Below are 17,085 nucleotides of genomic sequence, written 5' to 3' on the forward strand. Positions count from 1 at the left end.
CATGTAAAGAACATGCCTACAACTGTGAACATTTGATTTTATTTTTGTTCTGAAGCAAATAACAAATAGGACAAAATAACTGAAAACTTCAGTGTGTGTAACTATTCACACCCCTAAAGTCAGTACTTTGTAGAGCCTCCTTTTGCGGCACATATAGCTGCAAGTCACTTTTGATAAGTCTCCATGAGCTCTTTGCTGCCTCACCGATTAATGCCCTCCTTGCCCGTGCTGAGAGTTTTGGTAGGTGGCCCTCTCTTGGCATTCGATAGCTGCTGCTGCGCAGGCGCTAGCGGCGACATCTTGCTAGAGAAAAAACATGTCCTCCTCCAAGATGGCACCGCCGACGCCTGCCTGCAGAAGCTGATTTTTTTTCCAAGATATATATTTAATATTCATTATGTAAAATAGTGGGCAGGTCAGTGAGGAATCAATGACCTGTCAGAAGTCATACACATGAATACCTTCAGAGAACCACATGAAGCACGAGCATATCATTAACTCAAAACTGAAAATAAAGATTAAACAACATCCACAAGACGGATTTCATCACCAGGTATCATTGTAATCAGTATAATGGCGCCAACCTGACACTGTCTGTAGGTTATTGTGCACAATCCTGCTGGTAGGTTCCCTTTAAATCTTGCCACATTGCTTTTTTTCAGACAAATCAGTCTTTTTCAAATAGAAAAGACTACCAAGTGCAGACAGTTATTTAACCTCTTAAAGGGGTGTTGTCACTACTCAATTGTCGGGTGACCCAGAACCAGGGGCTCCTTCCCTGTCCCTAACGCTAGGGTGTGCCCTAGCTCGCCCTATGTGCCGGGTTGCTTCTGAAAGTGAAGATGACAGGGTAACGTACCTTGCCTTATATCCACCGTTCCTCTGTACCCTTCCCCCACCCAGGGAAGAGGGGAGCAGACGTGCACCACAGTACACCAAGGAGACGAACAAGGCAACATGAACAGAGGCAACTGAAAATACCAGGCATGCAAATATTCACTCACATATAATAGAGGAGTAGGAATGAATCGGGAAATGGAGGATGGGGAAAAACCTAAGTAGGAGAAGGAAAGGGAATTATTACACTTATTAACCCAAGCAACAGTTACTGATAAACCCACCAAATGCCTTCACATATAACCACTAACTCCTATTCTACCAGCCATGCAGCATAAGCTAGCTCTGACGATGTGTGTCAGTCAGGACCCAGAATGTATAGGAGATAGGAGTGGCTAACCATGCTCAGCTGAGAGCCCAGACTCCCAAAGCTCCAAACATGGACGACTAACCCCTGTACTACCAAAAGAAATTTACATAATTTAAAAAGAAGAAAAAGGTGAAGTACTTATTTTCAGCGCAGAAGTTGGAACCATCAGACACTGCGGTCTTCTGGCTCCTCTCTGTTGCGGTAACGTCGTGACAGGTGTTCTCTAGTTCTTAAATAGCTTTAGTTAAACAGCATGAAAAGAAACAAGTTTGCAATTGGCTTGCTTTTTTGTCTGATGTCATTCTCCTGCAATTAAAACTCTTGTCTTTTATAGTGTACAGCTCATTTTCATGGAGCCCGGCCTCTAGTACTTGACCAAGTGTGTTCAGTAGCTGCATTCCAGGAGAGAGATTAATGATAATGTCCCAGCCATCTCTCTCTATACAGCAGTTCATCTATTCACCTCACTCCCAATCCCTCCCCTTATCTTGCAACATCACCAGACAGCAGCTTTCAGAGCAGGTCTAATCAAGACTCACTATGGTCTGCTCTCCATGTCCAGAGCTGTGTGCTTGTTTAAATGCCTTGTTATCTTTATGTGTATATATAATGATAGCAGTGTAGACTAAAGGTACCGTCACACTAAGCGACGCTGCAGCGATACCGACAACGATGTCGATCGCTGCAGCATCGCTGTTTGGTCGCTGGAGAGCTGTCACACAGACAGCTCTCCAGCGACCAACGATCCTGAAGTCCCCGGGTAACCAGGGTAAACATCGGGTTACTAAGCGCAGGGCTGCCCTTAGTAACCCGATGTTTACCCTGGTTACCGTTGTAAATGTAAAAAAACAAACACTACATACTTACATTCCCGGTGTCTGGTCATGTCCCTCGCCTTCAGCTTCCAGCACTGACTGAGCGCCGGCCGTAAAGTACAGCGGTGACGTCACCGTTGTGCTTTGCTTTACGGCTGGCCGGCACTCACCAGTCAGTGCGGGAAGCTGTTTTTTTACATTTACAACGGTAACCATGGTAAACATTGGGTTACTAAGCGCGGCCCTGCGCTTAGTAACCCGATGTTTACCCTGGTTACCAGTGACGACATCGCTGAATCGCGTCACACACGCCGATTCAGCGATGTCAGCGGGAGATCCAGCGACAAAATAAAGTGCTGGACTTTCCCCAGCGACCAACGATCTCCCAGCAGGGGCCTGATCGTTGGTCGCTGTCACACAGAACGATTTAGTTAACGATATCGTTGCTACGTCACAAAAAGCAACGATATCATTAACGATATCGTTCAGTGTGACGGTACCTTTAGAACAAACCAGTGGGTAGCTGAATGTGTAAAGCTGGCTATACACATTAGACTTATAGGAAAGGATAAAGTTGCACCCTGATTTGCTAAGAATGGTAACTTTAGAAAATTGGAACTGCATTAATGCCATAGAAAATAGGAAAATGCTGCATTATGTACATATGAAATATTGGTTTTAAGTTGGGTCTGCTATTTCTCTGTGCTGCATCCTGCAGGCAGTGCCAGTTATATTTCCTGCCTACGGCGTGTGTAACTGGCTCTGGTGAGACCCTAATTTGTCCTGCTGCATTTAGCTGTCTTTGCCTGTGTCTGTTCATTCCTCTCTTTCCGACCCAACTCTGTGTGTCCCTGTGTGTTTGGATTCCCCAGTATTCGACTCAGCTTTGGCTCTAACCTGATTCTGTCTCTTCCTTCTGGTACTTCTGCTATGAACCGGTACTGACTTTTTGGCGCCCCTCTGACTCTGTGTTTGGGATTCCCCTTGGTACTACGCTACTCTCTGGTATTGACTTGGCTTGTTTGACTATTCTGCTGCCACCTAGTGGTAGCCTCGCTGCAGTTCTGCTGGTCTGCTCTGAGCAGGATTTCAGCCCTCTCTCCACTCTGCTGTTATCTATTGGAGTTTGCATTTACCTGCAGTGCTGCAGCGTGACAGCTGTTAGTTTTTCGTTAAGAAACCCTCCTATTCTGCACTCATTACCTGTAGTAATTGCACCTGTATGAACTCGTTCCCTGTATAAAATTATCATACAGGTAATAGAATTGTTACACTAGTCCTACCTGTATGCCTCATATTAATGGTCTTGTTGCTGAGATGTTATATTCTGTCTTTATGCTAATGATTTCTTCCAGGCCTTGGGGTGTGCAGTGCCTGGAAGAAATCCCTGCCTCCTGTCTCCGTTACAATACTACCCCCCTCCCATGCACGTCAGTTATGGCCCCGGAATCCTTCGCCTGCGCCCTGCACTCCCTCAGGTGACACGTTCCCGTTAAATTTGGTAATACACTTTCAGGATGCATCTGCCAAAGTGTAAGGAGATGGACCAGCTGCCATGTTCCCCCTGAACACTGAGGCTCTGGTGTAGAATGGGAAGATATGTTTTGTTCCTGATACTGTATGTTTCCTTGTTATAACAATTGTAATTCCCCTGTGGGTTGCTGTAATAACTAATGGCCACAAGATGTCAATGTGTAGAATGTAGGTGAAGTTTGCCCAGTAACACAACCTTCTGTGTTATGGCCTAGAGCAGTGTTCCCCAACTCCGGTCCTCAAGAGCCACCAACAGGTCATGTATTCAGGATTTCCTTAGTATTGCACAGGTGATGGAATTCTTGCCTTTCCATGCAATGCAATTATCTCCTGGGCAATACTAAGGAAATCCTGAAAACATGACCTGTTGGTGGCTCTTGAGGACCGGAGTTGGGGAACACTGGCCTAGAGCAACCTCGAGATGGACATTTGGGGGGCATGGGGCACACTCAGCCTGTGAAGCTAGAGGGAAAGATGGACTCAAAATACTTGGGGTGGAAGGTACTGCAATCCGAATATACTGCTAGTGATGGAGAAGATTACCTAGAACTAGAGAAGCCAGTGAGAGGGACATTATTATTATTTATTATTATAGCACCATATATTCCATGGCGCTTTCCATGTGAAACGGCATACATAATTTAAAAAAAATACAATAATCTTAAACAATACAAGCTATGACCGGTACAGTAGGAGAGAGGAGCCTGCCCGCGAGGGCTCACAATCTACAAGGGATGGGTGAGGACACAGTAGGTGAGGGTAGAGCTGGTCATGCAGCGGTTTGGTGGATCGGTGGTTACTGTAGGTTGTAGGCTTGTCGGATGAGGAAGCTCTTCAGGTTCCTTTTCAAGGTTTCCATGGTAGGTGAGAGTCTGATATGTTGGGGTAGAGTTCTAGAGTAGGGGAGATGCATGGGAGAAATCAAATGGTTGCAAGTAGCAGAGGTAGGCAAAGTCAGTGTGGAAAGCTGCATCACGCACCTGTAGGAAGAATAGATAAATGGACATGCTGATTAGAGTGCGACGGTGGCAGATGGCAGGGTACAGTCTGTATACATCATAATAAAATTATGGATTAATTCATAGCTGCACACTTCTATGATGTACTTGTATGGTGCACGCTGCAGACTGACATTCTAACTATACCGAGAATCAGGGCTGAAGTTGTATCCTGTACCTATGAGAAAGATGACAACCCGTTGGGCCTTATCCTGTACATCTGCCTGTAAATACTGTAAATACTGCCATTCATGAAGTAAAAGTTTGGTTGTTTTTATGAACCACGTGTCTCCTGGATTGATTGCTGCCCTGGTGCCAGATGAGAGATTCCTGGAGTCATATGAGGCCTGCGACCCTGAAGAAAGTGTGACTCACCTCACACATAGCAGCACCCCAGGACTGGGACACAAGTTGTCTGTAGGATGCAAAAGCGAGTGGGGACAGAAGCTCACCCACGACTACCTCGCTTAGGTGTAAGAGGGTAGTGCTGTTATGGACAGTAACACGCTGCCACTTTAAGAGACAGCACCCCCTTGTCTGGTACGATGGAATGTCCTGCTTCCCCCTGCTAGAGATGGTGAAGATAAACTGCCCTAGGATGAGGGGAGGAGTTGAGCCTGAACTGTGTGTGTGAGCTGAAGCTGCTAGAGAGAGAACTGTGTGCTGTTTGCTACAAGAAAGGTCCCACAGCTTGGGACGAAGTTTACTTGTGAAATTTGCAAGACTTTTCCGGGTACAGAAAAGGTGGCTGTCCTGTGCTAGTTTGTGAAGCCACGAAGATACTGAGAAAGGGACTTACAGTTTCCAGGAGCATACCTAGGATCCAGAAGCAAGGAGAAGACCACGTTTCACAGAGCTGACAGAAAGCCGTGCACACCATCATATTGGACTTCTGGGGGCCCCCTGGGACTGAACCTGTGTCCCCAACATCACCGTGAGTCCGTTCCTGTTTGGTGCACCTGTTAGGGCCTAGTGTAGGCTTCAGTAGCCAGTACATGGGAGCCGTGTGGCCTGCTTAGTAAAGGCCAGGGAGGTTATACATAGAGTAGCATCGTTATTTGTTAATTGTTTAAACTTGCTTGTGAGACATATTCTAAGTCTGTAATAGTTGTAGCACCGTGCTATTTTACAGGAAAGATTACACATGTACATTGTCTTTTGCCATTGTAAACCCCTGTTTGCATCTTCCTCATTCCCTTCATTCCTTGCCTTCTAATAAATCAACCCTTTGTTGTTTGCACCTCATCTTGCATACAGTAGTCTTCCTGCACAGTGGTGGTCCCCCAGCCATCGCTTCATAGGTATCTTACAAAAGTGTTTCTTACCAGCGCTCAACTTAGCACTTAGAAGGGTAAATAATAATAAATGAGTGTCTGTTTGTAGGAAATCTCATTCATGAATATAAGTCCATATAAAAATGCCAGGGATCACTAGACAAATGAGCAAAATGTTAATTTGTTGGGTTACTGGATTTTTTATGTCATTTTTAAAATTATTGTTATAGAATAGTGATGACGATAAAGTAATACTATATGGGGCCACAACAAATAATTTAACCGCTTTCTGCCATCCAACGTACTATTCCGTCCAGGTGACCTGGGCCTTACTTCCCATGGACAGAATAGTATGTCATACACGATCAGCCGCTTTCACGGGGGAGCAAGGCCGATCGCGGCCAGGTGTCAGCTGATTATCACAGCTGACACCCGAGACTAAGTGCCAGGAGTGGTCACGGACTGTTCCCAGCACTTTAACTCCCGACACACTGTGATCAAACAAGATCGCAGCATTCCGTGGCATAGAGAAGCATCGCGCAGGGAGGGTGCTCCCTGCATGCTTTCCTGAGACCCTCAGAACAATTTTCTGAGGTTCTCCCTGCCTGCAGACCCCCGGATCCAAGATGGCCACGGGGTCCTTCTGGGTCCTGCAGGGAGGTGGCTTGTTAGCATCTGCTGAGAGCAGGACCTGAGAAGCCTCCTTCACTGCCTGTCAGTGCAAAGTGTCAAATCATCGATCTGACTTTATGCAGTGATGTCCCACCCTGGGACAATGTAAAAAAGTTAAAAAAAATATTATACTGTGTAAAAATATTTTTTTAATAATGCCTGAATAAAGAAAATATATATATATTGTTCCAATAAATACATTTCTTTACGTAAATTAAAAAAAAACAATAAAAGTACACATATTAAGTATCACCGAATCCGTAATGACCTGACCTATAAAACTATCCCACTAGTTAACCCCTTCAGTTGAAAAATAAATAAAAAATGAGGCAAAAAACAATGCTTTATAATCATACCGCCAAACAAAAGTGGAATAACACGCGATCAAAAAGACAAATATAAATAAACATGGTACCGCTGAAAACATAATTTTGTCCCGCAAAAAACGAGCTGCCATACAGCATTATCAACGAAAAAATAAAAAAGTAATAGCCCTCAGAATAAAGTGATGCAAAATTAATTATTTTTATATAAAATAGTTTTTATTGTATAAAAGCACCAAAACATAAAAAAAGATATAAATGAGGTATCGCTGTAATCGTACTAATCCGAAGAATAAAACTGCTTTATCAATTTTACTACACACGGAATGGTTTAAGCGCCCCACCCAAAAGAAATTCATGAATTGCTGGATTTTGTTCATTATTCCTCAAAAAAATCATAATAAAAAGCGATCAAAAATATCATATGCCCGAAAATGGTACCAATAAAAAGGTCAACGCGTCCCACAAAAAACAAGACCTCACATGATTCTTTGGGCCAAAATATGGAAAAATTATAGCTCTCAAAATGTGGTGATGCAAAAGCTATTTTTTGCAATAAAAAGTGTCTCTTAGTGTGTGGCAGCTGCCAAACATAAAAACCCGCTATAAATAGTAAATCAGACAACCCCCCCTCCCCTTATTTAGGGAAAAATAATAAAATAAAAAAATTTATTTATTTCCATTTTCCCATTAGGGTTAGGGCTAAAGTTAGGGTTTGGGCTAAAGATAGGGTTAGGGTTGGGGCTAGAGTTGGAGTTAGGGTTTGGATTACGTTTACGATTGGGGTTAGGGTTGGGGTTAGGGTTGGGATTACGGTTAGGGGTGTGTCAGGGTTAGGGGTGTGGTTAGGGTTATGGTTAGGGTTGGGATTAGGGTTAGGGGTGTGTTGGAGTTGGTTGTATGGTTAAGTTTGGGATTAGGGTTAGGGGCGTGTTCTATTTAGGGGTGTGGTTAGAGTTGGGATTAGAGTTAGGGGTGTGTTCGGGTTGGAGTTATAATTGGGGGGTTTCCAATGTTTAGGCACATCAAGGGCTCTCCAAACGCGACATCGCATCCGATCTCAATTCCAGCCAATTCTGTGTTGAAAAAGTAAAATGGTGCTCCTTCTCTTCCGAGTTCTGTCATGCGTCCAAACAGTGGTTTACCCCCACATATGGGGTATCGCATACTCAGGACAAATTGTACAACAACTTTTGTGGTCCAATTTCTCCTGTTACCCTTGGTAAAATAAAACAAATTGTATCTGAAGTAATTTTTTTGCGAAAAAAAGTTAATTTTTTTTTAAACATTCCAAAAATTCCTGTGAAGCACCTGAAGGGTTAATAAACTTTTGGAATGTGGTTTTGAGCACCTTGAGGTGTGCAGTTTTTAGAATGGTGTCACTTTTGGGTATTTTCTATCATATAGACCCCTCAAAGTGACTTCAAATGTGATGTGGTCCCTAAAAAAATGGTGCTGTGAAAATGAGAAATTGCTGGTCAACTTTTAACCCTTTTTTTTTAAATCAAATAATTTTTATTAAAGCATATGACACGCAGTAACACAGTCTGACACATTTTCCAGACAGGTACAATGAATACAAAACCTATTAATACATTTTCATTTTAAGAAAACAGGACCCTTACCCCATAACCAACCCTCCCTCCCCCAGTCCCCTACCCATTATCCAATACAACCAACTGACAACATCACCTCTTGAAAATTATTACAATACATGTAAAAGTCCCTCCAGAAGCAACTAAACGACCCCCATTCTACTCTGCAATAACTCAGCAGATGCCATGCCTGGGTAATCCATCCGTCTGCCCCACATATTTTCAAATTTCGTATTCTGACCTCTCTTGATGTAGATATTCCTTTCCATAAGGACAATAAAATTAATTTTATTAATGAATTCCTTTTTCCCTGGCAGTTTTTAACTCAACCAATGCATCGCAATAAGCTTTCTCGCAGCATACAACAATCTTGCAATAATTAACCTTCCACATTCATCTGTAGCAATATCATCCATACAACCCAGAAGGCAAGTCAGCGGGTTACGCACCATACTTACCCCTGTCACATCTTGAATCAAATTAAAGGGAACCTGTCACCCCCCCAGGCGTTTTTAACTAAAAGCCACCTTGTGCAGAACGAATGCTGCATTCTGTCAAGGTGCCCTGCCAACGCTGAACTATTCGTTTTTAGAATTTGCCTTTCCTACCTGTAGTTTGTCAGGGGAGCATGTCTTTTCCCCCTGACACAAACACCTCCCAGCCTCCGTGCGCTGGGCGCCGCCTCCCCTTCCTACATTAACGTCCCTGGCGCCTGCGCTGTAAGTTCCTATCATGTGATGGAAGTTGAAGGGCAGCGCAATCTGCGCATGCCCTAAAAAAAACTTACAGCGCAGGCGTCAGGGACGTTAATGAAGGAAGTGGAGGTGGCGCCTGGAGGTCCTGAGTGATGGCTGGGAGGCGTTTGTGTCAGGGGGAAAAGATATGCCTCCCTGACAAACTACAGGTAGGAAAGGCAAATTCTAAAAACGAATAGTTCAGCGTTGGCAGGGACCCCAATCAAAAGAGCCACCTTGACAGAATGCAGCATTAGTGCTGCACAAGATGGCTCTTTTAGTTAAAAATGCCTGGGGGGTGACAGGTTCCCTTTAAGCATCTTTACCCAAAAGGGTTGGAGGAGAGCACACGACCACATCATATGTATCAAATCTGCATCCTCCTCACCGCACCTTGGGCATTTTGAGTCACCTCTCAGACCTGCCTTCCTCATCCATGCCGGGGTCCTATACTCCCTATAGACCAGGTATAACTGTGACCCACTCTTAGCCTCACACAAGGAAGCCCTGGGGATGTATTGAAGTATAGACTCCCATTGGGACTCTGACAAAGGACCCACATCCGCCACCCATTTTTCCTTTATCCTTAACGGATGTTTCAATAAAAAGGTATCTATCAGACCCCTGTACATCAAGGTAATGAACCCCCTTGTACTCCCCCCAGGCCCGATAAGATTCAACAAGCTATCAGACTGCAGAATCACGTTCCTTTTGACAATTTAGGGCGTGTCTCAACTGCAAATATTGAAAGGACATCTTCTGGGACAAAGGAAACTCAGTCCTAAGTGTCTGGAATGTTTTAATAACATCCCCATCAAGCAACTGAGACATGAACCAAATGCCAATGCGCCTCCACTGACTGAACCCCTGCAATCTCATAAGCTCTGCCAATCTAGGATCAAACCAAATTGGCATATATCTCGTAAATTCTGTTACTCCCCTCCATTGCTTAATTTTCTGCCATAGCTATTGTTGGGAATTTTTGGGGGGTTAATTCTGAATCTGCCTGCTTCCAGACTGGCTAAAAATGGGCATTTCCCTACCGAGTGTTCAATGATTATCCACGCTCAAGAGCTCTGTTCCGGTTCTCCCCAACCTACCATATGTTGGCATTGAGATGCTATATAGTAAATCCATGGATTGGGGACCGCCAGACCACCCTCATCCTGCGCCCTTTGCAGATTTTCCAATTTGATGCGCGCCCGTCCATTCTTCCAAATTAAGTCCCTAAATAGAGTATTGATCCTATAAAATTTACTCTGAGGCAGCCACACTGGAGCGTTATGCAATATGTAGAGGAGCTGAGGCATAAATATCATTTTGATCAAATTTACTCTTCCTGCAACCGACAGAAATAGTTTCTTCCAGGCCCCAATCTTAAGCTGGAACTTCACAAGCATAGGAGTCACGTTGAGACGCACATAGTCCTCTATTTTGTCCGAAACCACGATGCCCAAATATTTAATCCCATGTACCACCCTTAAGGGAATCCTAGGGTCTAGTGTCAGAGGAGCGGCCGCGTCCATGGGCAACAACACAGACTTATCCCAATTAATAGATAATCCGAAAATTTTGTAATGCTGTTCATAATGGCCCCCAGAGACTCCTGCACATCTTCCAAGAACAGTAACACATCGTCCGCGTCCAGGGAAATCTTTTCTTCATAGTTTCCGTATCTAAATCCCTTTATGTCCCTATCCCTCTGCATCGCCACCGCCAAGGGCTCGACAGCAATTGCAAACAAGAGAGGAGACAAGGGGCACCCCTGCTGCGTTCCCCTATATAAAGGGAAATCCCCCGACAAGAGCCCATTTACCTGTATCCTGGCTCTTGGAGACGCATATAACAATTGCACCCAACTTATGAATCTCTCGCCAAAACCCATAGCCTTCATTACCGCCCACAAATACCGCCATTCCACACTATCAAACGCCTTAGCGGTGTCTAAAGACACCACAACCCTCTGACCCATATTGTCCGACTTTACCTGCATATTGAGAAACAGTCGTCTAAGATTACATGCTGTAGAACTATTGGGCATAAAACCGAACTGGTCCCGGTGTATAAGTGTCGTTATCACCGTGTTAAGATAATTAGCCAACATTTTGGCCCAGATTTTGATATCTATCGTTAATAACGAGATTGGGCGATAAGAAGCCGGATCTGTCAGATCCTTACCCTGTTTTGGCAACACTATAATTATTGCCTCACGCATGGACCACGACAACTCCCCCTCCACCAGACCAGCAGCATACACCTCCAACAAAGCGGGAAGCAATACCTCTTTATATGTTTTATACACCTCCCCTGGGATACCATCCACCCCTGGGGATTTATCATTGGGCATAGAGGCCAGTGCGGCGTCAAGCTCCTCAAAATTAAACGGCTCTTCAAGAAGTTCCTGATCAACAGTAGAAAGTCTAGGAAGCTGAACCTCTACCAAAAAAACCATCCACCTCCTCCATCGTTGGTTGTACCCGCGATTTATAAAGATCCATATAATAATCCGTCATCAGCTTCAAAATTTCCCCACAACCAATATGCTCCAACCCATCCTTTCCCTTCAAAGCAACTATATGTGTGGAGTCTCTCTGTGCTGCCACTATTCTAGAAAGGAGATGACCCGCCTTGTCCCCTTCCTCAAAATATTTAGCAGTTTGAAACATTCTCTTACATGCCGCCTTTTTCATTAACGCAGGTAATATCAACCTGTAACGTGAAGTAAAATATGTCATGAGAAAACAATGCCAGAATCACTGGGATCCATGAAAGCATTCCAGAGTTATTACCTCATAAAGAACAGTGGTCAGAATTGTAAAAATTGGCCTGGTTATTAACATGCAAACCACCCTTGGGGGTTAAGGGGTTAAATACCATTCTGTCTCCATCATTGTTCTCCTTTTGGTAGACAAGCCTGTTAACAAGTGCTGATAGACTATGTCATAGAGAAAAATTAAAAATCCAGAAGACATCACCAGCAGGGGGCATATCACCCTCACATGGAACATTATTGAACTAATTAATTGTAGCTGTGAAGAGAGAAAACAAATTATAACTAGGGAAGAGAGAATCAACATAAAACTGGAAGTGATTTAGAAAGAGCTAACACTTCAGCCTCCATTGAAGTAGGGACCTCCTGCACTGTCCAGGTAATTACAGCAGATAAATGCTGCTGAGAAAAAGACAGCAAGACTGGGATTTGTTTATTCAGAGGTGGGGAACTGCCTTTCCCAGGGATAGAGCTTCCTCTGCTCAAAGAATCTTCTTATACATTTTGGAGTCAGTGGAGTCAGTGGTCAGTGTTGAATATTGGGGTTTGCTATTAGAGATATATTTTCAGCGTTGCAGCACAGGGACGTACATAATGTATTCACTCACATCACCGTAAGGCCAGCACAACACCTCCAACTTCATATCGTTCCAGTGGATGGTGCTATCCATGTCATGTCTCATTTCAATAGACAGGTAAAATCATGACGGCAATACAGTATATCTCACCTGGGACCTCCAGGGGTGAAGGTATCCTGAAATTTGGGTATCCCATAAAATTCCAAAAGGCCCAGCACATCCCACAATCATCCCCCCACATAAGCTCATCAAGGGGAGGTATCTGGATGTAGCCTTTAGCTAATAAAAATGAAAGTTTGGATCTCTATCTTTGTTAGTTCTGGAAGGCATAAGTTCGTAGTGAGAGTGTTCCATTTTCCCAATCGTAGTGCTTTCCTCCTCTAAGCTCTAAGCTATTTCCGTGATATCAAATCTAGTTATTTTCCTTCATTATTCCTTTATATCTCATGTAATTGTATATATCACATTGTTTTGTTCCCATTTCATCCTTGTATATTTTAATAGACACTGCCTACCTTTCTGGATTAAATATATAAAATTTAATGGCACTGTTCCTCTTGCTCTGTATACCGCACCCCCTTGAAGCTATATTCTACATGTAATGGGTGTCCAAATGGCCTGTATAAATGATTGGTGGTAGCAGCTAGTAGTGGTACCTTTAGCTATTGTGGTGTTGGCAGTGATCGCATCAGGGTATATATGTATAGTCCATGCGTTGAAATCAGAGGTGTATACACCATACACTTACTGTGAGTACCCCCAATAATTGGTCTAGTAGTGGAAGTAGCCGCAACCGCGTACATCAGTCAATTGCGTAATTGTCTTTACGATTGAAGGCAGCAGAGTTGCATCCCCTGACCAACTGGTGACAGCGGTGGAATCTGTATGATCTCTTCAATATCATCTGTGACAAAGTGGTAACGGCAGTGGGTTCTGCATGACCCCTCTGACTGTTATGCCTGACAAATGGTGGCAGCTGTGGGATCTGTGTGATCTCACCTATGTCATCAGTGAGATCTATGATCTATACCGGGCCATAGATTTTAACAGCTCATTTACATATTAACCCTGATGTTCTGTTCGGGTCATAGTGACCCGATCAGACTTTTTGCGGCCCTGTAGATTTTTTTCTGTAAGTCTATAAAACTTGAGACTCCTTGACTTTTCCTCATTTGGGGGGACCTACCTATGAGTTTTTTTTTTTTTTTTCGTTTACTTTTTGCTACACGCAAAAAGTTACACTTGTTGTGTTCGGGTCATAGTGACCCGACATCGTTTTTTACAGCTGTGAGGCCATATTTTCAGTGAAATAAAGGAGTTATAACCTCAGTTGGGTCTATTTATTGAATCTACTATTGTATATCAATTGATTTATTTCCTAAATTATTTCAATGGGGTCGTACACGCGCTCTACCGGGGGTATGCATTGAGATCTGCGCACCATAAAAATGGCTTTATATTGATTATTTTTGGTGCGCAGTCTATTCTAAAATGTAGTGCATCCGGAGAGATCACTAGGTGTGCACTACACGTGTATATTATGCGCAGAACGGACTGCTCAGAACGCGCTGTCTAAGACGTTTTTTTTTGTAAAGTAAGTCTGTCTTCTTGGCTTATCTGCTTGTTTTCAGAAGGGTTCTTATCTTCTCTGCTCTTATCAGTACACATATGCTAGCCCAGACATGTTACCTTTCAGTTTCTTTGGAGAGCAGCTGTGTACATACCTTTGTTCCAGGATATCTCTGTTCCAGGCAGTATCTTTGTTTTCTACAGGTATGTTGCTTGTTATGCTTTTACTAATCAATTCTATTGATAGATTGTATATTGTAAAGGAATACTTTTATTTTATTTTATTACATGTAATTAGTGTTATTACTGTGTGATACACTGTTCTACACTTAGCATGATAGATTGCTGGATATTGAGCACTGGTATGCTTTGATGTAGTATAGAAGCTCTTATTGTTTTTGAAGCTGTTTTTTTTCTCAGACTTTATTATTATTGTTTACTTACAAAGGTTTTTTTTTATTACAAAATATGTGTAGTTTTCTGTTTTCGTTTTGCTCATTGATCTGTTTTTTCAGAATAAAAACAAAAAAAAAATATTTCTAGTTCATTTTTCTTGTTTTTTTTTACTACCAAACATGTTCACAAACAGTCTAGTATGCAAAAAGTATAAAAAAATGGAGTTAGAGTGTTTAAAATCAAGGTTTAATAAGCCGGGTCATAGTGACCAGGAACACTACAAGTGTATAGTAAATGCGAACAAAACAGCAGGGTTAAGAAAATTGTGGATTTCCTTTGAATAAAACATCCGATCACAGATATCAAGGTATGGAGGACAGAGAATGAACTTCAATCCAATATTGCAGCCAGCATGCAGCCAGCGGGTAAGGAAAGGGTGAATCAAACCACCGAAAACCCTGCCCCTATGGCTGAAGATTGTTCCCTCCAAATTCAGGCGACAGAGTCCCTTTAAACAAAACAGAAATGCAAACAAAACTAACACAGATATTCCTGCAATTGTAATGAGGTGCTCAGCACAATATTGTAATCACAGCACAGTGAATAGCGGGACACGACCGCTAATATGAACCAGTCCAGCAAGGATATGACGAGGGGGCAAACAAGACACTTGACAAGAAAGTCCAGTAGGTTATTAGTGGAAATGCACACAGTACTAAAGGCCCCTTCACATTTAGCGACGCTGCAGCGATACCGACAACGATCCGAATCGCTGCAGCGTCGCTGTTTGGTCGCTGGAGAGCTGTCACACAGACCGCTCTCCAGCGACCAACGATGCCGGTAACCAGGGTAAACATCGGGTAACTAAGCGCAGGGCCGCGCTTAGTAACCCGATGTTTACCCTGGTTACCATGCTAAAAGTAAAAAAAAAACAAACAGTACATACTTACCTACAGCCGTCTGTCCTCCAGCGCTGCGCTCTGCTTCTCTGCTCTCCTCCTGTACTGTCTGGGAGCCGGAAAGCAGAGCGGTGACGTCACCGCTCTGCTTTCCGGCTCATAGCCAGTACAGGAGGAGTGCAGAGCGCAGCGCTGGAGGACAGACAGCTGTAGGTAAGTATGTACTGTTTGTTTTTTTTTACTTTTAGCATGGTAACCAGGGTAAACATCGGGTTACTAAGTGCGGCCCTGCGCTTAGTTACCCGATGTTTACCCTGGTTACCAGTGAAGACATCGCTGGATCGGTGTCACACACGCCGATCCAGCGATGTCTCCAGGGAGTCCAGCGACGAAATAAAGTTCTGGACTTTCTTCAGCGACCAACGATCTCCCAGCAGGGGCCTGATCGTTGGTCGCTGTCACACATAACGATTTCATTAACGATATCGTTGCTACGTCACAAATAGCAACGATATCGTTAACAATATCGTTATGTGTGAAGGTACCTTTAAACTTGGGAATCCAGCAGACGTGAAGTAGAAATGCACACAGTACTTAACGAGGAAGTCCAGCAAAACTTGATCCCACGTGCACACAGCACTTGTTTGTGGAAGTTCAATAATAAGCAGGTGGTGCATTGAGCATGAAGTCCTGGTGAAAGAGGATGAAGGGAAAAAGAGGGAGAGTGCTATCTAAGCATAGTAGATGAGTACAAAACTCTCTTGGTGAGAAAAGCAACACTGGAATCTTGCTCACCTGGTGTGGTTGTGCAAAGAGGCACAACGCTGGAAAAAGCTTAGCAAACAAGGGAAATCCTTCCACAGGTGAGCTGCCAGTCGCAGCAATTCCAGAGGTGAGATGCAGCTCAAAGGGGCGAGGCAGAACGCCGAGTAGTGAGCAGCTGAAGCCGGGAGTTCCCCAGACCACAGGCAGAAGCTCAGAAGCCAGCAGCACAAAATGCTCAAGCACAGAACACCACATGACTCGGACTTAAATAATCAAGACAGACAGGAAGTTCCATGACAGGGTGAGATCCAAGACTCCATCTTGGATCAGGGCGAACAGGAACAAGGGAAGTCCGGAATCCTTACATTACTCCCACCTCAGAAGCGGCCTCAGGATGATCCAGGACCAGGCTTGTCAGGATATTTCTAATGGAACAGAGCAATTTTTGGGGGAGCACAGATATTGTCCACTGGCTCCCAAGAGTTCTCCTCAGATGGATATCCTTGAAATTTACTAAGATACTGCAGTCGATTCCTGCGGATCCTAGAGTCCAGAATCTTCTCCACAATAAACTGTTCTTGTCCGTCCACTAACACAGGCTGAGGAGGAGGTGTAATACGACCCTGAAAAGTATTTGGAGACACTGGTTTTAAGAGGGAGACATGAAACACAGGATGTACCTTCAAGGTCCTTGGCAACTTCAGACGACAGGCGACGGAGCTTATGATCGCAGAGATCTTGAAAGGACCGATGAATTTTTGTCCCAGCTTCTGTGAAGGCACATTCAATTTTAAATTCTTAGTGGATAACCACACAGAGTCTCCTACCTTAAACATAGGTGCAGGTCTCAGGAACCTATCGGCAGATTTCTTGTATCTTTCCTGTGCGGTAGATAGTGATTCTTTCAGAGTTTCCAGATCTTGTCTCATCCTCGCCAACCTCTCATCTACTGCAGGC

At 43.8% G+C, this 17,085-nt stretch overlaps 1 long non-coding RNA gene across 1 annotated transcript; it reads right to left on the reverse strand.

Annotated features, from left to right (window-relative positions):
• Positions 1-4,124: 4,124 nt before the first annotated feature.
• Positions 4,125-15,204, reverse strand: LOC138671151 (uncharacterized). The gene is made up of 2 exons (XR_011319434.1): positions 15,007-15,204; positions 4,125-4,535 (listed from the first exon to the last, which is right to left on the reverse strand). It is a non-coding gene; the product is annotated as an uncharacterized lncRNA (long non-coding RNA).
• Positions 15,205-17,085: the final 1,881 nt, after the last annotated feature.

Source organism: Ranitomeya imitator, chromosome 3 (genome assembly GCF_032444005.1).
Source record: "Ranitomeya imitator isolate aRanImi1 chromosome 3, aRanImi1.pri, whole genome shotgun sequence".
Lineage (NCBI taxonomy): Eukaryota > Metazoa > Chordata > Amphibia > Anura > Dendrobatidae > Ranitomeya > Ranitomeya imitator.